The 26,309-nt window shown below is 46.1% G+C and overlaps 1 protein-coding gene across 2 annotated transcripts in view; it reads left to right on the top strand.

The window, feature by feature from the left end:
- The first annotated feature begins 513 nt into the window (after window positions 1-513).
- WIPF1 (WAS/WASL interacting protein family member 1) overlaps window positions 514-26,309 on the top strand; it is a 116,683-nt gene continuing 90,887 nt past the window's right edge. For both annotated transcript variants that reach the window (XM_020288375.2, XM_076005659.1), the window contains exon 1: window positions 514-715. The gene's annotated coding sequence lies outside the window, so the exon portion shown is untranslated. The remainder of the gene's footprint in view (window positions 716-26,309) is intronic.

Raw genomic sequence — 26,309 nt, 5'->3', positions numbered from 1 at the left:
AGCCTACTGTATTTAAGGGTGTGGTGGCTGGTGATAAATGCACTCCTAGCAGCAAAACCACTCAGTCCCAACCGATTGGCGGGGAACTGGCATCTCTCCACGGGGAGAGCAGCACGTCGTCCCCACACGGGCGCGGAATCGGAGCCGCGTGGACCCTGGGCCTCTGTGGGTTCCACTCCACTTTTAAAAATGAATTTGAATTTAAGGTCTCTCAAAGCTGGACCGTCTTTTTTTGAGAAGAGAGGGGAAGCAATGGGAAAACGCGGTCCCTCGGGGTGAGGGAGGGGGGACCCCGGCAGCCTCGAGAAGCCGGAGGGGACGCGAGTCTTGGGGCGAAAGGCCTTGGGTGAGACGCCCTTCCCGCTCCTCTGCCTTCGCCCGCCCGGGCCTCGTCCCCTCGGCGCGCAGGGGAGGGCGGAGGAGAGCGCGGCCGGGCTGTGGCGCGGAGCCGGCGGCCCGCGGGCAGGGCGCGGCGGCGGGAGGGCGCAGGGCCGGCGGCGGCCTCGCGCGCGTCCACATGTGGCGGGGCCGCAGGGAGGGGACGGAGGCGAGGGGGAGGGTTTACATCTCGGCTAAGTTCCCGGATGGTCGCAGCCTCCCGGCGCTGAGCGCTTTTCCTGCCCGCCCGGCTCAGCCCTTCGGACCCGGGAGAAGTTTCCCGGGGAAGATGCCCCGCGCGCCGCGGGGCCGTGGAGCCGCCCGGAGCCGCCGCGCGGTAAGGGACGCGCGCCGCCGCCGCCTCGGGCGCGGGCTGGGTTCCGGGGTCTCGGGGGCGCCGGGAGGGACTGGGCTCGACGACCGGGCTCGCAAGCGCCGCCTGGCGCGGGCGCCGCGGGTGGGGCAGCCGGGGACGTCGAGGCCACTTCCCCTGCGGGCGGCGGGCGCGGGCGCGCGGCCTCCGGAGGGCGCGACTGCCGGCCCCGCGGCCCGCGCGTCCCGCCCGGCCGGCCGGTGGCCCGCGGAGGAAGGGGCCGCGTCGCCGGGGCTCCCGCGTCCGGGCCGGGCGCGCCGCAGGGCTCCGCCGCCCCGCCGCCCCGTGGGCTCGGGCCCGGCTCCCGCCGCGGCCGCCGGAGCAGGGGCTTCGCGGCGCTGCCCTGGGGCCGCATCTACACCCGCTGCCCGGGCGGAGGGGGACTTTCGGGCATCCCCTGGGGCCAGTTCCATGCTCTGGCACCGCCTCGCTGTGGGAATCGTGCCCCTCCCGCAACTCGGCTTCCCAAAGTAGCCTCCTTCCCGATGCTCCCAGACGGTCTGCCTGCTCCGCGGTCCGCGTAGACGCACGCCTTAGATGTCTGCGTGGACCTTAGGGACACTTCCAGTCCCAGTCAGTGCTTTTCGCCGCGGTGCGGGTGGGGGCCTCCCCCGAGCTCCCCGACAGCCTCACTTCGGTCTCGCGTCCCCTACTTTTTCTGTTAACATACTTTTCTTTTAAAGAAAGAGCCGTGGAAAGCTGCGACTGTAAGGCAAACCAGCTGACCCAGAACCTGCGATCCAAATCCTTAACTGGTGGTTGGTTAGACTTTGAACTTGAGATTAACAAAGGGTGTGTCTGTGTGAGGAACCGAGCCTGTCCAGGTCTTCTGGTCCTGCTAAATCCCGACGGAATAGTCCTTCCTGGGACACGGGCTCCTGGGCTTGTCTGAGTTCTCTGGGAAGCCTCTGGAGTTGTCAGCAGTGGCTGAGCGCACTCGGTCACCTGCTCTGGAAAGCGAGTGTCCGTTCTGGCCCCTAGATCTTCACTGGACACCCGCGTCCCACTCCCCCAGCCCCGGTGCCTGTCGCCTCAGACCCCAGGCGGATGCAGCCGCAGAGCCGTGGACAGATTCCACTCTGGGTGGGTTTTCCTTTGCCAGTTTCCCAAAGCAATTTCAAAACAATACTGTAGCTTCATTTTGAGCCGTTGGTAGACTTTTTTTTTCATCCTCGATAATGCCTATTTCTGTAATGGACAAAACAACTCCAAGAAATTTTCTATTTTCAGTTTGTAAATTCCCTTCTAACTTCTTGAGCTGAGAAAACCCCATATAAGCTATCAGCACTCTGCATGTTAATCCCTCTTTGCAGTGCTCACGGCACTGCCTTCTACTGCTGTTTACCTGCCTGCCCCCACAAGGTTGAGTTCCTCAGGGACCTGAGGATGTTATATTCTGCGAATCCCCAGCTACTTGTTGAATGGAAGTGTGCAGACTAGACGCTGCAGCTGTTATTAAAACAGTTAAATAACATCATCTTCCTCCTTGGGACCTACCCAACTCCTCCGTAACTTTGGCTCCCTGGTATAACGTTGGCTCCCTGAAAACACATAAAACTCTTTTAGGTTGTGTGATGTAGAACAAAGAGGGTTATAAGCACCTTAAGATCAAATTCTGGGACATTTATAGAGAACGAGAATATTTCCAGCTGGAAGGATTGATGCCTTCTTTCATTTGTTCATTACACAAATTAAGTGTCTGTTGCGTGTTCAACCACTTTCTGGTGCCCTAAGGCATATCATGCAACTTGAGCCTCACTTATCTCAACCAAGAAATGGGGTTGATAACCTTTGTTCTTCTTGGATTACAGGGTGTGAGGATCAAGTGAGATAATGGGGTGTGAAGCAGTATGACACAGGGCCACCCAGTGCACTGCATAGCACCAAGACACAAAAGTGATAATGAGCAGAGAGAGTGGTATGCCCTTACCTTTGAAGTTTACTATCTCAGGTGTTCTAGCTAGGTGTGAACATCTTTTTGTGGTCAGTATTGATTATTGCATCTCTGTCACTGTCTTTGGTATTTCAAGGTTTAAGTATGGTTGTAATTTAGAAACATGTGGTTTCCACAACACACACCAGGAGAATAAAATGAAACAAAATGCCTTTTATTTGTCACTATAGCCCCTCCATTTTTAAGCATCTAAGATTTGGGATTCTACCTCCCAGAGCTGTGGTCTTCCTGAAGCCTTCCTTTCCATGTGGTCTACTGAATTCCTGATGATTTCCACACTGAGGTCTCTCTGCTGCTGTTTCCCAGCTATCCATAGTATGCCATGTTTCTCGAAGGTGTGGTAGGCTTATTTATGCCCTGTGACTAGCCAGGACCCACATGCTGATTCAGGTCGTAGTTGGAATCAAGCCAGATGCTCACTGAACATGGTGGGTCCCTGCTAGAGGTCCTTGCCAGGCTCCGTTCTAGGGGCAGAAAGGGAGACATAGCTTAGGAAGAGAAGGAGTTTGCCCCTGAATGCTTGCGTTCTGGTAGAGATGAGACACGGTTTCAAACAGCAGGAATGCAAGGCAGGTGTGGTGAATAAGGTGAAAAAGGTAGGGAAAATACAGGGAATTTAGCAGAGAATGAAGTTTCTTCCAGCTGGAGGAAGACAGTCTTTTTTTCATTTGTTTGTCCATTTCCAAGTGTTTACTATGGGCCAGGCATAGGAAGATTGATAGGCACCCTCACATTGTGTTCTGCTGTCACTGCTCCAATTGAGGAACAGTTCAGGTTTCTTCTCCCGGTGACAAAAGAGTACTTCCTCACTTAGCCTAGTTGTATTGCCCAGCCCTGACATTTGTCAGTTATTCCTCATGCTGTATTATGGTCAGGTCAAAATAATTTAACTGTCTCTTTTATAGTTTTTAATGGTAAAAACTCTGGGCTCACCAAAGCCCCCAGAATATCTTCAGTTGGTTGAGTACCTCTGTTCCGCTTAACACACCTGTACTTAGTGTGTTATTGTGTTAACACACTTGTATTAAGTATAGTATTGAAGGATGCTGGTCCTCAGCCACAGGTGTGACTAGATGCTTATAAAGCCTTGATTCTGTTAAGTCTTGGGGGAGGCCTGAGAATCTAGTTTTTGAAAGCCCCCCAGGTGATACTGACATGCTGCCGAGTGCATTTCCCACTGTGTGAGCAAGTGGCCAGCAAGTCAGGCAGATCTTGCTTCCAGGCTCAACACTGTCTCTTCCAAGTTTTTTATTTCTTTACCTTTAAAATGAGAGTAACAAGCCCTGCCTCAAAGAGTTGTTATAAGGGTCAGGTGAGGTCATATATGTGGCTCACTTAGCAGAAAGTCTGGGACTCTGCTGCCGCTTGGTATTTGTGGGTTAGTATAATTAGCATTTTGAGGATTAGTCTGTACAAAACACTGCTGGTATTCCTCTCTTCATATATAAATACAAAAAGAGCCTAAACATAAGAACTGCCTTTTTGCTTTTTATTTTTTTGAGACATGGTCTCTCTCTGTTTCCTGAGCTATACTGTAGTGGCCTCATCATAGCTCACTGCAACCTCGAACTCTGGGCCCAAGCAATCCTCCTGCCTCCACCTCCCAAGCAGCTGGGACTGTAGGCATGTGCTGCCACACTGGGCTAATTTTTCTATATTTTGTAGAGATGGGGTCTCACTCTTGCTTAGGCTGGTTTCAAATTCCTGGCCTCAAGTGAACATCCCACCTTGGCCTCCCAGGACCTGTTTTTTATATAATTATTTTTCTTGAGATAGGGTTTCACTCTGTTGCCCAGGGTAGAGTCAGTGGCATTATCATAGCTCACTGTAACCTCTAACTCCTGGGCTCAAGTGATCCTCCTGCCTCAGCCTCCCAAGTCACTGGGACTAGAGGCGTGCACCACCACACCCAGCTAATTTTTATTATCTTTTGTAGAGATGGGGTCTCACTGTATTGCCCTGGCTGGTCTCAAACTCCTGGCCTCAAGTGATTCTCCCACTGTGGCTTCCCAAAGTGCTAGGATTACAGGTGTGAGCTGCCATGCTGGGCCTCTATAAATTAATATATAATAATCCCTTGGTTGTCTGTCATTTATTGAGTGTTTTACATCAGTCATCTCATGTATTCTCTTAACTCTGAAAAGTGGACATCTCACCGAGAAGAATCTTAGTATTAAGGGGCTTCCAGCCTGCAGTATCTCCTTATGCAATAAAACCTACTCTGCTGAGGTTATCAGGACAGATAAAAGACGGGGAAGCAAAAACAAGCTATATCACTTTCCTGGCCCGTTGACACCAGGGAATACCAAGTTGACACACCGTGGCCATCATCACTGTGGAGGTGATCTGTGGATTAGACCACCTGTCCCAGGACAAGGTGCTTTGGTCACAGGTATAGCACCCCAGCCCATGAGGTAGGGGTACCACTGCTGCTTCTTTGGCCAAGGGTCAGGGAACTTTGAGTCCTGGGAAATAGTTCAGCATTACAGAGTCTGCAGAATGATCACAGATACTTGTTGAGAATTGAATAAAAATAGACTTTGCTAATATTCAATAAAAGAAGTATGTAGCTAAAATAAATAGATACAATTAGCTACAATTTTTGTTAGCTTTGACAAACATGGTCCTCATTGTAAGAGTATGTTGCTATGTAACACTTTAGCATTGTTTACTATGAATATATATTTTTTCTCTTCTAATAAGCCATCTTTCCAGTATGACTCAATTTCTTCTTTTAATGCATTTAGTGCATTTCCCACTGTGTGAGCAAGTGGCCAGCAAGTCAGGCAGATCTTGCTTCCAGGCTCAATTATGTTAATGTAAGTAAATGAAATTTTTCAAAGCTTGCTATGATCTGGCCCAAGCTTTTAAAAATCTCTCCTTCTTTCCTTTCTTTCTTCCATTCTCTCTCACTCTTTTCCTTCCTTCCTTCCTTTAACATTGCTACTTACTATGGGCCATTTAAGAGACTCATTTAATATTCACCCAACCCCGTTGAGGTGGTTTCTATTAATATATGTGGAACCTGAGGCTGGGAGAAGTTAGGTAACTTGCCCAAGGTCACACAGCTAGTGACAGAGCTTAGTATTCAAACCTGGAGCAGTCTGATTCCAAACGCTGCAGTTTTACCCTTTAATTTCCCCATCAGCCTTATCATACACTACTTTGCATGTACTGGGCGCCAGCTAAACCATGCTTTCCCACTCCTTTCTCTCTGCCTTTGCACTGCCATGCCTCCCCTCAGCATGGCCCCTTGTCTTCATTTGTATATTGAATCCTGTAGAATATTCAGATTGGTCACAAATACTTCTTGAAAAGTCAAAATAACAGACTTTGCTAATACTCAGTTAATGAACAGACCCAATTACCTACAGATTTCATTAGTTTAGTATTAATAGCTTTGATAGACATGGTTCACCTTGTGAGAGAATTCTGAAGAGCCAAAATGCTCTCTCCTCCACTCGGTGACTCCTCCCTCTTTAGTCAGTTTCCCTTGCTGTTGGGTTGGGCCTCACCTGTGGCTTGAATTCCACTCTGTCCTGTATTGCAGTCACTTGTATGTGTCCCTTCTCCCTTATTACATTGTAAGCTCTTTTGAGGCAGTCACTCCTTAAAAAAAGAAAATAATTTTTATACTCCTTCAAAATGGTAGGTTCTTACATGGTAGGTTGTCAATTAATGTTTGTAAATGGTGGTTTATTTCTGCCACTGGGTAAGATTTGAGGTGAGTGATTTTTTCATGAAGGCCAACTTTGTTTTGCAGGAGAATATTTGGTTTCTGAAGAGGCTGGGAAACAAATTTCATCTTAAGAGTGGTCATTTACCATGGATTGAGATGGATAGATAGATAGATAGTTACATTTTAAATTCATATACATAATTAGCTTTTTTGTATCTTCCAAATTGAAAAATAGCAATGATTCTGATAATAAAAGAATAAGATCTTGTGAGGAAGATGGGAATTATTATTGTAGAACTTAAGAAGTGACATTTCTTGATCTCATACTTGTGTCTGGTTCACTTCCACATAAAGCTGGTACTCTGTGCCCATGGGTTTTGCACCCTGTGCTTTGGCTGAGAAGAGATGTACACCCGAGCATAATGAAGGATACTAGCTTCCCCGGATGGCCACAGACCCCTTTGTATTAGGGGGATAAACAGTCCCCCCCAGCAAAGGGTGTTTGCAGCAGGAAGGAAATGGTCAATAAAATGGAAAATTCAGAACCAATAGTTTTCTGGGTCAGTGGTATCAATTATAACTTAAAGTAAATGTTTGTTTTATAAGCTTTTAATTTTTCTTACATAGGCAATCCTTGCTCCCTTTAAATATGTATCTGTGTATGTTTACATTTATTTACATGTATTCTCTCATTCTCTGGTCACTTTGAATATGTAGTTTGTGCACCTTATATCATTTATAACAGCTAAACACAGTTTGGTTCCATTCCTCCTATTCTCCCTCCTCCACCCACTCCATCTACTCACATGCTTGAGATTGAGCTACACAGGTACTGTTTCCTTTACTTTTGCTTGCTTTACTTTTTAGCATTTCTTGGACATACTGCTACCATATTATTTCTAACATCATTCTGCTGTAGGGACATAGTTAACAGGTCCACTATTGATTGTCCACAGTCACTCGTTAGCATTTTCACTGTCAGTTCCGTGGCCATCAGTCACCTGTAGCTCCTACTAATGATGCCCAAGCAACCAGCCAGTTCAGTGACAGAATAACTGTAGTCATCTCGCCGGCACCGTGCAGACCACATGGGCAGTTGGTTGAATTTCTTGCTTTTTAGCCACTTGTGTATCACCCCGGCCTGTTTCTGAAATCTCCCAAGGAGTTTTTATAGATGTATGTGAGAGCTTGTGTACATTGACTGAAGAATTTAGGCCTGGAAGCACCCAAGAGAGAAATCTGGCCGTCTCTCGGAGGGATGCACTGTGGCACTGTTGAACGTGCTGTCAAGTAAGACTCAGGAAACCCGGAGCCTCCCCTCCTCATCCCTGCAGCGGAAGAGATTCTGAAAGTAGAGAACCTTCAGACCTTGAAGAAGATGTTGAGAAAACATGTACTCTAGCTATTTATTTTCTGAGAATGTAAACAGTGAGACCAGTGTCTTAACCACAATAGTCTTGTGTTATGAGGATGGATAGTTAAATAATGGAGACAGTCAGATCAGCCCTGAGATAGACGAGAATAAAAATGGGCCGCCCTTAAACAGGCCCGAATCTCCTAGGCAGCACATATATGTGCAGCACTAGGAGTGCTGGGGGTGGGGCTTCCAGGAAGGACCACAGGGATGGAGAAAGAGGAGGGTGGGGGGAGAAAGAAAGACTGAGCCAGTTTTCGTCCCAGGTTTCAGAAGACAGGCTGAGGGACACTAAAACAAGTTTTCAGATGATGCTGAAATTTCTAATTAGATTTTTGAGGGCCTAGAAAAAGGCAAAGTGGTTGAAGTCCTTTCTAAAAACCTTTTTAAAGTATAGTAAAGCAGTTTATTTTAAGCAGGGACTATTCTTCTTCATTAGACCCAGAATGTGATTGTCATGCATGGTTTAAGAAAGAACCCAGAATGTCAGTTTAAATAATCTCAGGTTTTGTGAGTAAAATTTCATGCTGTTCTTACCACTGGCAGGGTCTTTTTGTTGTTTATTTTTGTTTTTTATAGAGACAGGGTCTCACTCTGTCACCCAGGCTGGAACTCTTAGGCCTCCCGTCTCAGCCTCTCAAGTAGCTGGGACTGCAGGTCTGCCCACCCCACACTTGGCTAATTGTTTTTATTTTTTGTAGAGATAGGATCTTGCTATGTTGCCCAGGTTGGTCTTAAACTGGCCTCAAGCAATCCTCCTGCCTTGGCCTCCCAAAATGCTGAGAATACAGGCCTGAGCTGCTGTACCCAGCTACACTGTTTTTTGTTTTTTTTTATCCTCACAATTTTGTTTGAGAAAAATCTAAAAATTAAACTATTGCTAAAATTAGGGCTGACTTTGAATATTTTATAAGATTTCAGAGCTAGAATCTCATTTAGACATAATCCCAACCTTCTCTTTTTGATGAGGAAATGAGAGAAGTAGAAGAGGAAAAAATTTTTCATTTTGTTAAAGGACTGTGAAGATGGTATTATGGTATTATTTTAACCATAGAATTCCTTTCTGTACAGAATTCATATATATCATCTCTACTTTGCTATAATAAAACATGTTATAAATAGCCAAGATACGGAAACAACCTCAGTGCCCATCAACAGATGAATAAATAAAGAAAATATGGTGCATACACACAATGGAATACTGTTTAGCCATAAAAAAGAGTGAAAATCTGTCATTTGCAGTAACATGGATGGACTTGGAGGACATCGTATTAAGCCAGGCACAGAAAGATGAATACCACATATTGTCATTCATATGTGGAAGCTAAAAAAGTTGATCTCATGGAAGTAGAGAGAAGGACAGTGGTTACTAGAGACTGGGAAGGGCAGGGTGGGGGGTGATAGCCAAAGGTTGGTTAATGCATACAGGTATTGAAATATCACACCATACTGCATAAATATGTACTATTATTATGTGTCAAGTAATAAAAACAAAAACCAAAAGGAAATGAGGTAACATCTCTTTCCCACCCCTTCATGCCCAGCCTCCCTCCAACTCTTCCTCTTTCTACACAGAGAAACCAAACAAACAAAAACAACATGTTGTCTCTGAAAATTTGGAAGAGGTTTTGTTAACCACCAGGCCAAGTGCTCAGCATTTGTAATAAAAATGTTACTGTATCACTTTTTAAAAATTATATTGTAGTTTTTAATTTGTTCAGATTATAAAAACATGAATTTCTATTAAAGGTGACAAAAAAGATAGAGGTATGTAAAGAAAAGTTAATAATTTTTCTCCTTTCTTCCTCAACTTTTCACCCCTTGAGGTGATCAATATTAGCATTTCCTCAAGCTTCTCCTTGCTGACGTAACTATGTGTAAGTATATATAGCATTTTTATTAAAAATAGAATCATATTATACATATTAGGCTACTTTTTTTTTAATACAGTAAAGCATCACAGACATTCTCTCCAGATTAAAAAACTCATTTATGCCATGGCTGCTTAATATTTCATAATTTATTTAACCATTCATATTGTTTCAGGTTTTCGTCTACTACTCCAAGAAGAAGAATTCTTCTTCTTGGAGGATCCCTCTGTGTGTGTGTGTGTTTATGTGTGTGTTTGAACATGCCAACACACAGAAGCTTTTATTTCTGTCTGTCAGAATCCCCAAAGTGGTATCACTTTCCAAAAGTTGTAGTAATTCACAGTCTCACTGACACTATTTGAAAATATCTGTTTCCCCATATCCTTGCCAGCATAATTCATTTTACAAGTATAAACTTTCTAATCTCTTTTTCCTGTTTTGTTTCAAATGATTTCTTTTGGGAGCCCTTGTCACTGTCTCTACCTTTAAAAAAAATTTCATTCATTTGAATTTTTCATGCCCTCTCTTTTCCTTAATTTTCGAACGTGCATATGATTTGTCTTCTAGAACTAGAAAAGAAAAACTATAGCTAAACTCACAGAGCTTAATTGTTCTGTATTGAAATGAAACAAAACACTGGATTTCTATTTATAATAAAGTAAATGTAGATCTTTCAATCCCAATTTTCCTCTTCTAAAAGTATATTATTTAAGAAATTGTCTCAGGAAATATAAATGTTTTAATGGGAAAAACAGAAACTTACTAAGTACAGAGTTGGGAAATTTTAAAGGGGTTTTAAGCCTGCAAAGCTAACTGTGCTTCCCTCTTGAATCCAAAAGTCGAAAGACAAAGGTTCTTTGAAAGCATTGGTTATAAATTATGCTGAATTACATAAAGAGGAAAAAGTGAATCATAGCAGATAGGAATTTGAACCTGGACTGTTATTGAAAGCCCCTGCCCTTGTTGCCCCTGCTTGTTTTACTGGGAGGTGAGACTAGATTCTACTTCTCATGTCCTTGTAGTTGCTGAGTTCATTATGAAATTATTTGTATATAGCTCCAGCAGTACATTGGTTAATCAGAAACAGCTGCACGACTGGATTCGTTTATATGAACAGAATAACTAAATCAATCAGCAAAATTTCTTGTATTTGGGTAGGTTGGGCCAACATTGTGTAGCCCAGAATAATAACAGTGCTTTGTAACTAACCTGACACAGATGGCAAAAAGATTGTGTTTGGGCAGCGGAAGTTGGAAGTGAAAATTAAGAAACCCTTTGAGTTCTTGGTCTTGATATCTGCCTTAATAGAGTGTTACTCTTTTTTAATGGCTAGGAAGATTCACAAAAGGAAGTCCTGTTTTAAAAAGAACATATCACTTGTATGCTCTAAGGGCTGGGTCCCCTGAATGAGGCTGAATTGTCCAGATCAGTGTCTCCTGAAAGATAAATCTGTACTTTTTGCTAGACTGCCAGGTTTGAAACCCCGCAAACTAAGCAGGCACACGGACACATGTAGACTAGAGCAAGCTGTGCCAAATTGGGGAGAGGACATAGGCTCCCAGGGGAGGCTGAGGCTGAAGTCCTGGTCCAGCGCAGCCAGGGGAGTTCCCCAGAATGATGTGTCCTTGTGCAGAACCCAAAGGTCCGCCGGGGCTGAGTGAGGTCACAGAATGTAGCCTGTTTGGATAGCTCCCTGCAGTCTGTGTTAATGGAGACTTCCGTACAATAAGATAGGAAGTCTGATGAGGAAAGGAAAATCTCTAGACCCTGAGTCTCCATGGGTGACCTATTTCCGAGGGACCCTGAACTCTCTACCACTTTAAAATATAGGTCACTTTCAAGTCCAGAAATCTGCCTGCCCTGACTAGCCAGAATCCTAAGCCTAGACAGGATTCCAAGTGCCTGGCAGGCTCTGCTGTGGAGCTCACCTTGGTGGGGAGCTGCATTAGGTTTGCCGAGGGGCTGTTGGCGTGCTTCTCTTGCTACGTGCCACAGTTTGGGCACTGGAATTTGTAAAAACTTGCATCTTCTTGAGGCCCCCATATGTTGATGCCTGAGGTATAGGTCCCCTTCCCTACCCTCATTCTGTCCTTGGTTTTGGCTATCCATCGATCCAGAGAGGTAGTGTAGATTCTTGAAAATTAAGTCACTTTCAGGTTAAGGCCTGATACCAACTAGCTCATTTACATGATTTCTTTTGCATCACATCCTCTGCTAATGGCAGAATGGCAACGTGAAAAGGGCAGTGGAGGAGTTCGCCAGTTGTATTCTAATCCCAGCTTCGTTGCCTAGTAGTCAGGTGGCCTTGGCAACAATAAAACTGTGAAGAGGCAGAGTTGAGCAATTGGCAGGAATAGGGAGGAGATAGAGGTCAGATCTAGGATGTCTCAGATGGGACAGACTGTTAACATCTCCAAATAAGGTGCCATTTAAACAGTGCAGTGGTTAACAGTGTAACTTGTCAGTTAGAGATCTGAGGAGGCTGAAATAGTACTTTGCCTGTTTTGACTGTGTATTTAATAAAGGAGAGAAGTATGTGTCCATCACATTTCTCATATAGCTAAAATAGTGTTTGTGTAACATATAAAGATCCAATTATATTCTAGCAAACTAACAGAGTTCTTCAATTATACTTGAATTTCATTGTATACTTGCTGAAGAAAGAATATTAGCTGAAACACTAAACTCTTTCTATTACACATTTTTGGTAATAGTATTTGTGGGAATGGGATTTGAGCCAGATGCTGTCCAGGTATGCCTGGCACAGTTTGTTTTAGTTATATCCAATAAAAATCACACTACCTGACTGTATGTATGCACTCTCATTCTGTGTTAGAGCACATAAGTGCACAGCCCTGAAACCATCTGTCCTCACCATCTACCACACACGAGTGCATGTGCGCACATATATACACATACGTGCATACGCACATCATTGGCTTCCTCCTTTTAAGGAACTCTTTAGATATAACCAGGAAGCATCAATTACAAACTTCATTGGGAAAGTCAGTATATTACTATAGTTTTGGGGGTTTTTTGTTTGTTTTTGTTTTTGAGACAAGATCTTGCTCTGCTGCCCAGGCTAGAATTCAGTGGAATCATCATAGCTCACTGCAACCTCAAACTCTTAAGCTCAAACGATCCTCCTGCCTCAGCCTCCTGAGTAACTACAGGTGCACACCTGGCTAATTTTTCTATTTTTTGTAGAGACGAGGTTTCAGTATGTTGATCTGGCTGGTCTCAAATTCCTGGCCTCAAACGATCCTTATTCTCTGGCCTCTAAAAGTGCAAGGATTACAGGTATGAGCCACCACACCCAGCCTATATTGCTGTAGTTTTAACCGTGTTTCCCCGAAAATAAGACCTACCCATAAAATAAGCCCTAGCAGGATTTCTAAGCATTTGTGCAATATAAGCCCTATCCCGAAAATAAGACCTAGTGATGGGTGTGGCCATGCATCGTATCTGCACAACCCATGCATTTTGTCGAGGAGCGGTAAAGAAGACGAGCAGCTCTTCTCATCTGCCCCATGAGAGCTCTATAGCTCGACATGAGAGATTGGGGCCAATGGTTCTAAAGGAAATAGAGTCAAAAGATTCAGGATGGAATTTGGGGTTGGGAGAGTTATGATGATGTTCCAGAAGAAGACGACTTAACTATATTTGAATAAATGTAGTTGGTGTACCGTACTTAAAAAAAATAACGCATCCCCTGAAAATAAGCCCTAGAGTGTCTTCTTGAGGAAAAACAAATATTAAGACCCTGTCTTATTTTCGGGGAAACACAGTATGTGTGTCAGCCTTTGCAGCTTCTTAGAGGGCAGAGGTCATTGCTCACTAATGAATACTTTGTACAGACTCATGCAAAACATTGCATGCAGGTAACTATAAGGAAGTGGAATTGGCCATGTGGGAGGCTCACCCACATGATGGCCGTGATTCCTGGGAGTGGATAAAAATACCCATATAGGGCATCACCACTGAGTTCTGACCTGACTGTTTTCAAGGGGAAGGCATTCCTGCTAGGGTAAGCATGAGATGGGCCTCCCCTTATCTGCATTTCCTAGTGAGTTTTTCCTAAAGGTGGACACAGCCTAGTCTGGCTTACCACGTTCCTAGCACTTCCGGGGCCCCGTCCAGCAACCTTATTAGCACAGGGGTTAATAGCACAAGGTTTGTGGCTGTGGCCATTGCTAGTTGAGTGTCCATTGCTGGTTGAGTGCTGGTTGTGTTTATAACTCTTACCCCGGTGTAATGAACAACACATTTCTATTTTGGCTCAGCGGCAGGCCATGTGGGATGGCAGCCAGCCAGCAGGAACTGTGCACTGCTCTTGTTTCTCTAACATTGCAGGGCCTGCAGTTGTACACGGAAAGATCCTGGTCAATGGTGTTCCTAGGGACTTTCTGCCTTACAGAGAGGTTAGACAGACTCGTCTACCTGGGAAGATGAACCTTAGGATGAGTGCTCTAGAGAGCTCAGTCACCATGTGTAGATAGCATTGTGACTAGGGCTTTCTGAGTTCAACTCAGATGTGCAAGACAGCATGGTAGAAATCTAGTAGAAGCTTTCCCTGTGCTCCCTGTCAGCTCTGGTCCTAGCAACACAGAAGAGGAGAGGAAAAGGGGGACGGTTCCTGGTGATGGAGAAAGTGCAGAGGCCAGCAGTGAAGTAAAAAAAAAAAGAATCTGAGCTGCAGGGAGAAGCTCCAGCAGTGCACTGGGGTATTGGGTGGGGCAGAGAGTTAGGGCTGTGGGTATGAGCCCCTGTGCTAACAGGGTTGCTGGGTGGGGACCCAGGAAGTGCCAGGAACATGCTGTGGTCCGCCTTTAGGAAAAACTCACTAGGAAACATAGGTAAGAGGAGGCCCATCTCATGCCTACTCTAGCAGGAGTGCCCTCCTCTCCTCCCCTTGAAAACTCCTTGTCATCTCTTGCAATCTAGTTCACATGTCACCTCCTTCAAAACCCTTCCCTACTCCTTTCCAGCGTTACCGTTAATTCTTTAATGGTGGGTTGAGTATCTGTCTCCCCATTAGATTGTGAACTACTTGTTAGCAGAGAATTGCAACTTTTATCCTCTTTATCCCCAGTGCCAAATACAATGCTTGGCATATACATGGTGCATAATAAATGCTAGCTGAGTGAAATAGTGTGTTTTCTAGAGCAGTTATCTGAGTTTTGTTTTAATGGCTTATTAACCACTTGACTAAGAACTCTGGGATACTGAAAGGTTAGAAACTATTGACAACAATTAAACCCGTCTAGAAATAGAACACTTCTTCAGTTATGTTAGAGGTCAATGGAATTATGAAATTAATTTACCAAAATTTTACTTATTTCCCAGGAATGCATTGGTAACAGCCCCTACATCTGGGGGCTGTTTCCTAATTTCTTATCTGCCTGGGTACCACTCAACAGTATTTTGCCCAAGTCACAGAAGTCAGGAATTTCTGACTAATTCCTGCTTATATTTTCAGTAATCATTTTTGGAGAAGTAATGATAATGGTTACATAGCTTACCATGTACCAGGTAATATTTTCAATGCTCTGAATTAACTCATTGAACCCACATAACCACCCTAGAAGGCAGACATTATTCTTTCCATTTACAGGTGAGGAATTTGAGGTTAACCAACTCGCCCAATTTCATACAGCTAACTTGGCAGGGAAGAGATTCAGTCCAGGTGGGTGGCTTTAGCCCACTCTGAGCCATGAGACCCCCCTGCATCTCCAGTGAAGGATATTCAGTTTTGAAGGACATAGGTGGCCCCAGCTTTCTTCAAGCAGCCGCCTGACCACTAACACAGTATCCTGGGCAGTGGCTTGGACTTCCTGTTCCTCTGTTTCCTGTACGCTTCTGGGTCAAGACCACCAGCGTGCTGTGAAAAGGGTAGCCGGAAGCAATGAAGACCCACTGCTGATCCATCCGCTTTTGGTGCAGTGTTTTGAGTCCAGCATTAACTTTGCTCTGAGTCATCCACTTTAACACCTGATACCCATCACAGACATACATTCTAAATGCCCTCTAAGACCTCAGTGGTCTCTAATGAGGAAGAAAATATTTCTAGAGTTTCACAAATGCTGCCAAAGACTGGTGTCATTGCTTGGTGCCACATTATGTTCTCAAGAATCAATGCATAACATGTTACATTCTGCTGGTGGGGAAGGAATGTAATACTCAATGGAAAAATGCAAAACTTTACTAAAAAATGTATCATCCCAGAATGTTAGATCTGGGAAGCAATATGAAGATCATTTTGCACAACCTCCCATTTCACAGGTGAAGAAACAGAACCCCAGAGAAGTCAGGTGAGTTGCCTGAGGCCAATGGCCAGTGATAGCAGAGTTGAGACAAGAATGCAGGCCTACAGAGTTCCTGTCCAGTTCTTGTCCCCCTGCCTGAGATTGCATAAAATATTTATAAATGATTTTCTTATTATTATAAATGACAGGTAAGGCCAGTGGTGGTGGCTCACGCCTGTAATCCCAGCACTTTGGGAGGCCAAAGTGGAAGGATCACTTGAGGCCAGGAGTTTGAGACCAGGCCAGGCAACAGAGTGAGACACTGTCTCTACAAAAAAGTTTTTAAAAAATTAGCCAGACATGGTGGCATGTGCCTGTGCCTGTATTCCTAGCTATGCAGGAGACTGATGCAGGAGGATTGCCCAAGCCCAGACAGAAGTTTGAGGCTGCAGTGAGCTATCTCTGTGCCACTGTACTACAGCCTAGGTGACAGAATGAGATTTTGTCTCTTAAAAAAATATATAGGCAAAACATTGAATGATCTGTTTCAACACTGGTCAGGATCAAGGTTAACAGTGCCTTAAAGATGTGAAAGACTGCTGGGTGCAGTGGCTCAGGCCTGTAATCCTAGCACTCTGGGAGGCCGAGGTGGATGGATTGCTCAAGGTCAGGAGTTCGAAACCAGCCTGAGCAAGAGCGAGATCCCATCTCTACTAAAAATAGAAAGAAATTAATTGGCCAACTAAAAATATATAGAAAAAATTAGCCGGGCATGGTGGTGCATGCCTGTAGTCCCAGCTACTTGGGAAGCTGAGGCAGAAGGATTCCTTGAGCCCAGGAGTTTGAGGTTGCTGTGAGCTAGGCTGACGCCAGGGCACTCTAGCCTGGGCAACACAGTGAGAGACTCTGTCTCAAAATAAACAAATAAATAAAGATGTGAAAGATGCAGGTGAAAACCTCCTTCAGGTACAGAACACATGGGGCAAGGGGTTTAAGTGGCAGCTGTCCTGTGGAGTTTGCACTGAACAGCCTCTGCCTTGTAGATAGTCCTAGGTAGGAAGCAGATACCCTCTGGTTCAAGTAGTTTTGGAGGTGAAGGAATCAAACTGGCTGCCCATAGCAGAGCTGGGGGAGGGGAGGGACAGGAAGAAAAGGGAAATGGCCACTTCCTTTTCATAAAGAAAAATGTATCTCAGAACCTGCTGCCTTGAGCAAATTATTAGGCAGCTTGGCCTCAGCCAAGACGTGGCCATATTGGGCTGAGGGTCGGAGAGGTGTCAAGGTGCAGGTCTCTTGCTAAGCTGCTGGAGTGGAGAGCTTTAAGCCCTTCCTGGAGGCCCTCCCACACTCGGTGCCACATCACCCAGGAACCTGGCCGGGATTGCCACTCCTGGGCTTAGGTCGCCACAGAATGGCCACAGGTAACCTTCCTATCTGCAGAGCAATGGCCGGCATTCTCACAGGCAAGTTTGGAGAGGAGGTCAGCTATTTCTCAGACAAAGACAGAAACCTAGGTCTGGAAGAGAGTCCAGAGCTGTCTTCCCCACTTCTGAGCTAGATGGCCTCAAAACAGCCTGGGCAGGGAGGTAGGGGAGGGGAGGGGAGGGCTGTAAAGTGTCATCGGCCTGGGTCTGATGGCAGCCCTGGTCTTCCATGATCCCACCCACAGAAATGGCATTTCAGGGGAATTGAAACTGTCAAGAGAAGGACTTGAGGGGAATTCTTCACGACCCCTGCAGAGACCTTGCGGGTCCCCAGAAGAACCTGCCGTAGTACTTTGTAGACGTTCCAGGGTGGGAAGTGCTCTATTCCTTCCCTCCCTTCAGGCCCAGAGCACTGTCAGCCCTGGTGGGGATTTCTCTGCTGGCAGTTTATCTGGTCACCTTTTCAAGCCCAGGGAAGAACAAAATAAAAAGCTGAGAAGAGAAGAGAAAACCAACTGGATTCTTAACCCCAAGATGATATGGGAAGGTTTTCAGAGAGGTCCATGGGACATTGTTCTTGGTCAGAGAACAATGGCAAAGGGGGCTCTTTGTGTTTTTCTGACGCGACCCCAGACCTCTTTAGAATCAAGCAACAAACTAGAGGCAGAGCTAGGATTCAGGAGGTTTCTGATTCCCATGTCTGTGGTCTCCCTGCCTTGTCCTGGGTTAGAATGACAGTTTTAGGGGCACATCCTGCTGTGTCAGCATCAGCCAGCCTCCTGTGAAGCCAGGCCGCTTGGGGCTGTGCGGGCTACTGCCACCACCATAAACCTGGATGGTGCAGAGAGTGGCTTCCAGCTCTCCTGAGTGGACAAGGAGTATGGAGGGACCTGTGGCAGGCCAGGCTGGGCTGGGTGCAGAATGGGCCCCACCTTCTCCTGAACTTACTGTCCCAGCTCCGGTATAAACTGTTGACCTCTCTCGAAACCCGGACTGGCTTGCATGCTTGGAGGAACTAGAGGGCAGGGTGTGCTCTAATTGATCCTGTTGCATAAGACAGTCCATTGAGTTCCTCCTTTTTTTTTCCCCCGTGAGGTACATCAAAAGGGCCCAAGGTAGAATAACTGTAGAAATAAACTCAGTCCAAATGTAGAGGCCACAGGCACGGAACCGCACACTACACTGTGTAGATTCCAGGGGCTGGAAAAACAGAGGATGATGGGTCTCTTCAACCCTTCCAAGAGTCAGAATATTTTTAAGACAGAAAATTTAAATTTAAGAGGCTATAATTGTTTTAGAGTTTAACCAGCGAAAAAAAGAAGCATGCTCAGAGTAGAGCCCGGTTTATCCACTTGAATGACAGATACGAAGTGGGAACGGCGTCTGTGCAGTGTCTGAAAAGGAATCTCCATAAGCAGAGGGTCCACCATGTAAAGAGGCGTTGTCTAAACTGGGGCTTTGAAACTTTTTTTGACCATGACCCCCCAATAAGAAATTCATTTTTCATCGAGACCCAGTACACATACATAACAGAAACAAAAAGTTGTATAAAACAATCCCCAGGTTTACCAAATGCAACATATTTTCTATTCGATTCTATTAAAAAAAAAAAAAAAGCTGGTTGCAACCCATTAAAGGGATTTGACAGCCAAAGAATGGGCAGCAACTTGCAGTTTGAAAAATACTGATTTAAAGAGAACTGTGTCAGGCATGTAGAAAGCAGTCTCATTGTAGCCCTGGCAGATTTCTGCAAAAAGAGACCTGGTGACCCAGGCTTTGTGGTTCCAGAAGAGGTTTTCCTCATTCCTAGTCGCTGAAAGTTGGTGAGGTGGAGATGTGGTGGAGGGAGGGAGCAGAGGTGATGGGGTTGGATGGTTAGGAAGCTGAGTCTTAATTCTGCTCGGACAGGAAGCAGTTGCAGTTGATGGGTTGTCCTGACACAAGTAGGACACACAACCTGCTCATAGTCCATGGTTGTGCGTAGTCAAATGGGTGTTTGGTTTATAGTGAGATAGAAGCATAAACAATGATACAGGGCACCTGAGGCCCCTTCATTCTGAGTTCCCTAAAAGAAGGAGCCCTATTATAGGGATATATGCGGTGTTATACCCCTAGTTCTATGTCTCATGTGTAATAAGTATCCCATAAATGCTTATTGGAAGACCATGGTACCTCATTAATACTTGCAACTGGAATATTATAATAATAATACTCTAGCAATAATAACCTCAATTATGCATGGTGTTGTTGTTAATAAAAACATTATTTGAAGGGCACATTAACACACTTGACTCATACATGTGGCAATAGGATAGGACAGGATAGATAAGAAAGGCCCAGAAGTGTTCAGGTTATTTAGCAGAACTGCCAAACCCCACCTGGGTTTCAGATCCTCTGCATAGCATGCGTTTGAAAAGCTGAGGTTTGTCCTATTTGGCTTGTAAGTGGGTCCTGGCACAGCTCGCTGCGGCTCTTCACTCGAAGGTGGTGTGGGGAAGCCTGGCACAGGCCACCCCGGGGACAGAGGCCAGGGCGTTCTGACTTCCCACTCCCGCTCATTTGAAACTGCGCTGAGTTTTCCCACTCGGGTCAGCAGTTCAAGATGACGTGATTCGGGCTTGAATCACCCCAAGTTTCTGTGTGGTGGGTTTCTGTGGAGAGGAGGGTGCTGGCAGACCTCTCTCTGTTGGATGCTAAATGGAGCCTTTGTCTCGAGTCCTGGGCCAGCCCAGCAGCACCAGGGCACTGAGGCTGAGGGGTGGTCTCTGGGCCGTGAGGACGGGGCTCCTCCGCGCCCTCCCGGCCGCTTTCCCACAAGCAAGCTCTGTTGGGATTGTCCCGCCACAAGGGCTGGGCCCAGCACCAGGCGTGGCTCTCAGGACACAGGCTTGCAGCGACTCTGAATTGGCCGCAGGTCCTTCTTTCAGGCATTTCTGGTGTGTGTGAAGGGGGAGGGGACGATGGGGACTGAGGTAGGGGTTGGCAGGGAGGAGAGGGAAAGACAGTTTCTGACTTGAGGAGGGAACCAGGGAGCCCCAGCTTCTACTGACACCGCCGTTACTGTCCGAGTGCCCTTGGGCCTCAGTTTCCTCTTCCATAAATTGAGGGTGCTCCGTCTGCTCTCCTCTGGCTGACTCTGTGGCTGTCTTAGGTCTGAGAAACGTTTCCCGGCAGCAAAGAGAGGCTGCCCAGAGCTTCCTTCTCAGGCAGCCAGTGAGTACATTCTTTCCTGTGCCCGCATATGGAAGCAATTTCTAGATTCTCCGAGGCACTTGTGCTGCTGAGCTCACCCGAAACGGAGGAGCTGGCTGGTGGTAGGAGGAAAAAGAGGGAAAAAAGCCTGCGTGCATTTCCCTCTGTTTTCCTACCAGGTGACTTTCGTATCTAGAAACCCTCCTGCAATTTGCTATGTCAAGGTCGTGCCCTGGGGGTTTAGGGTATTTCACAGAAAAAATCCTGATCTCAACAAAGTGAACGTCCAGTTAACTGCTTCTCCCCTGAGGCCAAAGGAAGCCTCAAGGCTGGGTGGGGGCAGCAGGGGCCATGAATTCCTGAGTTTTGTTGCCACCTTTATTGTAATCTTTCCAGTTTGGTAAAATGAAGAGTATTAGTGGCTGGCTTCAGACCTGTGTGTAAAGTTGAATTGGGAAACGTCAGCCAAGAGCTTTGGAGGGGAGAATGTTTTATTAGTTCCTTCTCTGAGGAGGGAACTCTTTACTGACCTTCCTCTTCCGCACCCTTGGGGGTTTGGGTAGTGGTTGTCTGGTAATGCTTACAAACTGGAGGCACCATTTAATCCTAAATTCGGGTAGGGAGAGTGACTTTTTCTAGGGCACAAGCTTGCCCTCAAAGCCTCAGCTGTGGCCCTGGTGCCCATAAATGGTCCTGCAGACCTCATTTCCTCCGTCCCTCCCTCCCTCCCTCCACTCCCGACCTTAATTCTTGGGAAAGAAGATTACGGAAAAAAACATGTTTATAGGGAAATATTTTCTGTTCCTCTTTCAGTCAGTTTCTAATTTCTCTACTGCTTACTCCCCCACTAATGTTAATGTTTAAAAATTAATTTTGTAAAGCAGAGTTTTTTTTTCCCTAGAAATGAAATCTGAGTAATTAGGGATCTATAAATGTTTTACCAACACTTATTAAAGGTGTTGCATTAATGTTCTCATAAAGACCCAGTGTATCCCTTCCAAATAACTTTCTGAAAAAACCTCTCAAAATCAAGACAGTAGACTGATGGATGCCAAAAGCCTCTTAGCAGGGACCCTGTTCTTTGTTTCGTTCCTGGGTCTCCAGCGCAGAGCTTGGTCCAAGCAGCCCTCATTCCCTTTTGAGAACATGTTTATGACTCTGGTTTGTTTCATCTGAGGTTGCTGCTGTGCAGGGCTGGAAATCAAATGTGGCGTGAAGATAGGAACTCTTGTTGGAACCTCACGTGCCTGGTCCCCCTATTTCAGGACACTCAGATTAGCCCTGCTTGGCTTCAGGTAGTTGTCATTCTATACATAGATTTCCCCCACTCTATAAAACCATAATCAGGAGTGTTTATTTTAAGCCCCATCTTTGTAGAACTGTGTTAGATTCTTTTCAGTGCTAATCAAAGGAATTCCAGCCGACCTGCTTTTCCCTCATCTAGGGGCTGAGAGTCTGAAACTTCAGTCCAGAGAAGAGTTAGAGATTCAGGCTTCTTCCTGCCACTGGTGTGTGGGGTACAGTCTGATCCCCATGACCTCAGGTTCAGCCAACCACAGACTGCAGATGTCGTTAGGCCGAGGATGGTTGCCTCTGTACTCGATGTGTACAGATATCAACTGTTTATATAGCAGTTACGTTGCATTAGGTATTAAAGTAATCTAAAGATGATTTCAAGTACATGGGAGGATGTGCATGGGTTATATGGGAATACTATGCCATTTTATATCAGGGACTTGAGCATCTGCAAATTTTGGTATCCTTAGGGGTCCTGGTACCAGTCCCCTTCCTGTGCCAAGGGGTGACTGTCTCAACTTGGGGTGAGGGTAGGTGTTCTGCAGCCAGGGTGATACGGCTCCCTGCTTTCCTGAGAGGATGAGTAAGATTCACTTCATCTGTTCTTTCCTTGCATGCATTTTCCTCCTGTCCAGGGCAAGCGCCATGTCCTGCCTCTGGTCTTTAAGGCAGCCACCCCCTCTGACCTGTGGAGTTGACCCAGCTCTCACAGGCGGTCACCCCTGTGCCTCCTCATGCATCTGAAACCTGTTTTTGCTTCATCTATTCATCCGATCAACAAACTTTTTAAAGTGCTTGCAGTTGAGGCTTGCTTAAGGCAAGGTCCCTGACTCCATGAAGTTTATGTTCTACAAGGGAGAAATAGACAGTGGGCAAACAAACAGATGCTTACTTGGGCAAATGAAGACAGTGGTAAGGGTCGTGAAAAAACCTGACAGGCTGATGGGGTGAGGAAGGATGGGGGTGTGCTCGAGGTAGAGCGGTCAAGGGAAGGGAAGTGCCTCTCGAGTTGAGCTGAGTAACGAGGGGCCAGACCCGGGCTGTCTGGGGGAGATCGCATGCCAAGTGCGAGGGCTCTGAGGAGAGAACAAGCTGGACAAATCCCGGAAAAAGACAGAGGGAAGCGAGGCTGTAGGGAGAGGGGTAGGAACCAAGCCAGAGGTGTAGGCAAGGGCAGGTGCCCTCTAGGAACTTTAAGGTAGTAGGGTTGTGGCCATTGGGGTGAGAGAATCTGATTTATGTCTTAATAAAGTCACTCTTGCCTCATTCCTGTCTCCGCCCCGCTCTGAGCTCACGGCCTGCTTGCTGGGTCAGGTTGCCCCTCAGCTCTGCCTGCCACTCTCTGGCCCTCCCATTCCGGCTGCCCTAGTTTAGCTCACGTCTGCAGTGCCGGCACTGATCGGTCAGCCATGCCTTGGGCTGCAGAGGGCGGGTGGATCGGTCAGTGCGAACTGGACTGCAACAGGAAAGCGAGTGAGGGGTGCCCTAGGCTGTGAGACTCTGGACAGGCCCCCAGCGCTCTGGACTTCAGTTGCAGCCTCCGTTCAGGTGTTTTCCAGCCCTAAGCTTTAGTGATTCTCTGGCACAATCATAATAATAATATTTATCAAGCACTAGTTCCATCCAGGGCTTTACGTGTATTGGGCGCAGTCCTCTTGACAACGCTGGGAGAGTGGCGCTGCTGTTATCCCATTTTAGAGTGGGGGAGACTGAGGCACAGAGAGCTTAAGCAACTCTCAAGTTGGTAGTTAGCATGTGGTTGAGCCAGGATTCAAAGCAGACAGTCTGATTCTGTCCACCCCATACTCTCACTCACCCCACTCTACTGCCATCCGTGCAGCGGGAATAGCTTTCGAGTGCATTTCCTGACAGTCCTGAACTAGGTCCCTTTTCCAGATTGCTCAGCCAGCCTGCAGCCCTCCCCAGGGACACCAGACTCGCCCTGCTGACACACTGTGAGCAGTGAGCAGACAGGGTGGGATGGTTTCCCAAGCAGAGGGGACACGTTCACCGTTAGAATGGCATCTCCAACATCAGCTGAGCCAATGCTCACTGTGCTCCCCGGAGCGAACCCAACAATCCCGTCCTGGTCCAGATGTGAAAACCTCCACTCTGGGAACATTCGCTGCCTGCCGAGTGGCAGTCAGTAATAATAGTAGCAAGGGTTTATAGAGCACTTAGTATGTACCTGGCTCTCTCTTTATTATTCTTATTTTATAGATGAAGAAACTGAAGCTTTAAGCAAACTGCTTAGGGTCACAGAGCTAGTAAATGGCAGGGGTTTGGACCCGGGCAGTCTGGCTCTGGAGACCGTTTAGCGTATACTTCTTTATATTAAAGACAAATTCCAGCCCCTATGCTTTCCAAGTGGTGGTCTGTGTTCTGATCCTGGTAAACTGAGTGGTCTAATTTTATTAACATAGGAAAGACCTGTAAATATTTGAAGACAGTTATCACATCTCTCCTGGTTCCAAACCACCTTGTCATGCTCTCAGGGAGCAGCTCTACTCTGGACCTCTCTTCCTCCCAGAAAAGCACAACGAGTACTTTATACCTTACCATCCCCATCCAGGTATTTGTGAGAACACTGTTAGTAATTATGCTGGGACTACAGGCATGAATAGGGACCATCCTGGGCAATCCAGGATGTGGTTCACCCTACCCTTGGGGTCAGGGTAGAAATGCACCACTTGGAATCCTTCTGAAGCCTGGGCTCGAGTGGACTGTGGGAAAGTTGAGCTTACTCTGCACAGATACGTTATGATGGGAAATCACTGGGGTTGGGAGTCTACCATTAGTCAGACTTAGTACAGAGGAGACGCGCTGGGTGTGCGGTCGAGTCCCACATTACTGTTTTGATGTTGGGCGAGTCACCTCCCACCCGAATTCTCAGTTTCCTCATCTGCAAAGTAGTGTTGAAGTCTCTTCCAGTTCTCAAATTTTGATCCTCTGTCAGCCTTCCCTGCACAAGCAGTGGTCTCCATGCTCCCCTGGAAGCCACCAGCATGGCACTTGGAGTTTTTAATCCGTTTTCTTTCAGTTGAGCAGCTCTTCTACTATTACTTGCCAAACCCTAGAGGGAGATTTTTAGAGTGCCAGCAAGGGCCTATCTAGCATGCTTTTGGGATGTCAGTAAAATCGTCCCAAGCCCCTTTAAATAATACTTTTACCTTGAGACATTCGTGGATTTTATTGATACAGGGAGACAGAAAACTGAGCCTCCATTAAAAGTACTTGTTGACTTATTGAGACATTTCTTAACAGATTTACCTTTTATGCTTCCTAAAACCTATATTTGTGAAATAATTTCAAAGTATTTTTCACATAATTTATCTCATTAGATCCTCAAAATGGTCACATAAGGTGGGTATTATCTCTGTTTTCCAGGTATTGAAACAGAGACTCAAGAGGTGAATTGACTTGTCTAAGGACACCCTGCTAGTCAGTGGTGTGACCGAAATTCAAATTCATGTCTGCAGGATCCTTATCCAGTAGTCTTTCTACTGTACCCATTTTTTCAGCTTGTATTTTTTTTGTAAGCAGAAAACTCATTTTTTCAAACAGAAGCTGGATGCTACGGGTGTACCTGCCTTCTGTGGTGGGATCCCCCAGACCCTGCACTTTTCTAAGATGCCTCACAGCATTTTGCCCATTTCAAAGAAATAGGATGGTTATGGGAGCCTGCACAATTTCGTCCTACATGAACTTGTTGTGTTTAATACTCCACTGTGATTCCAAGTCACTTGGACAAACCGTCAGGGGCTTGTGCCAGTTGCGCAAACATGGTCTTTGCAGGGAACTGCAAAAAAACTGTCACTTTCTCCTTCTCCCTGAGGTGCAGTGACTACTTTCTCCACACTGTTTCCCACCTTACCAACAGAACTGTGTCCTTTGAGGATGTCACTTGCCTGCCTTCATCCTTCATCCACCCACCCAACAATTATTAAATATCTTCTAAATATAATCATGTGAAAAGGCTCAACCTAGTGGCTGGCATGTAAAGGGAATAAGTGCCTGTCTCTGCTACAGAAAAAGCACAGTGCTCCCTTTGTTTTTTTCTTTGTGTGTGTGTGTGTGTCTGAGATTATTGGGGTGACCAAGATAATCTCCCAGGTTCCTTCTGTTGAAAAAACCCACTGCTGCCATGCCAGCCTTTTCTCTTCCCTAAAAGGTGGAATGGAGTGCTTGGCTCACTTTCCCTGCCCGTGTATGCTGTCCTCTCCCCGCTGCCCAACGTCTCCACCAGAAGTTACTCTGCAGAAGAAAAGTTAGAGAATAAGTTTTCCATTCCCTGGAATTTCTGGGTCCCAGGGAACAGCCAAGGTGGCATCTATTCAAAAACACCCTTATTTAGGGAGAAAAAAAAAGAATGGGAAATAGTTCTCATTTTTAAAGTCTAGCTTTTGCTCAGCTGTATTTAAAAGGCATTCATGCTCAGTCTCACTAATGGACAGGACATTAGCATTTATACTGAAGGTCCTGT

The sequence above is a fragment of the Microcebus murinus genome, chromosome 8 (genome assembly GCF_040939455.1).
Source record: "Microcebus murinus isolate Inina chromosome 8, M.murinus_Inina_mat1.0, whole genome shotgun sequence".
NCBI lineage: Eukaryota > Metazoa > Chordata > Mammalia > Primates > Cheirogaleidae > Microcebus > Microcebus murinus.
The sequence above is the reverse complement of the archived record's forward strand: the minus strand, read 5'-3'. Positions and strand labels throughout refer to the sequence as shown.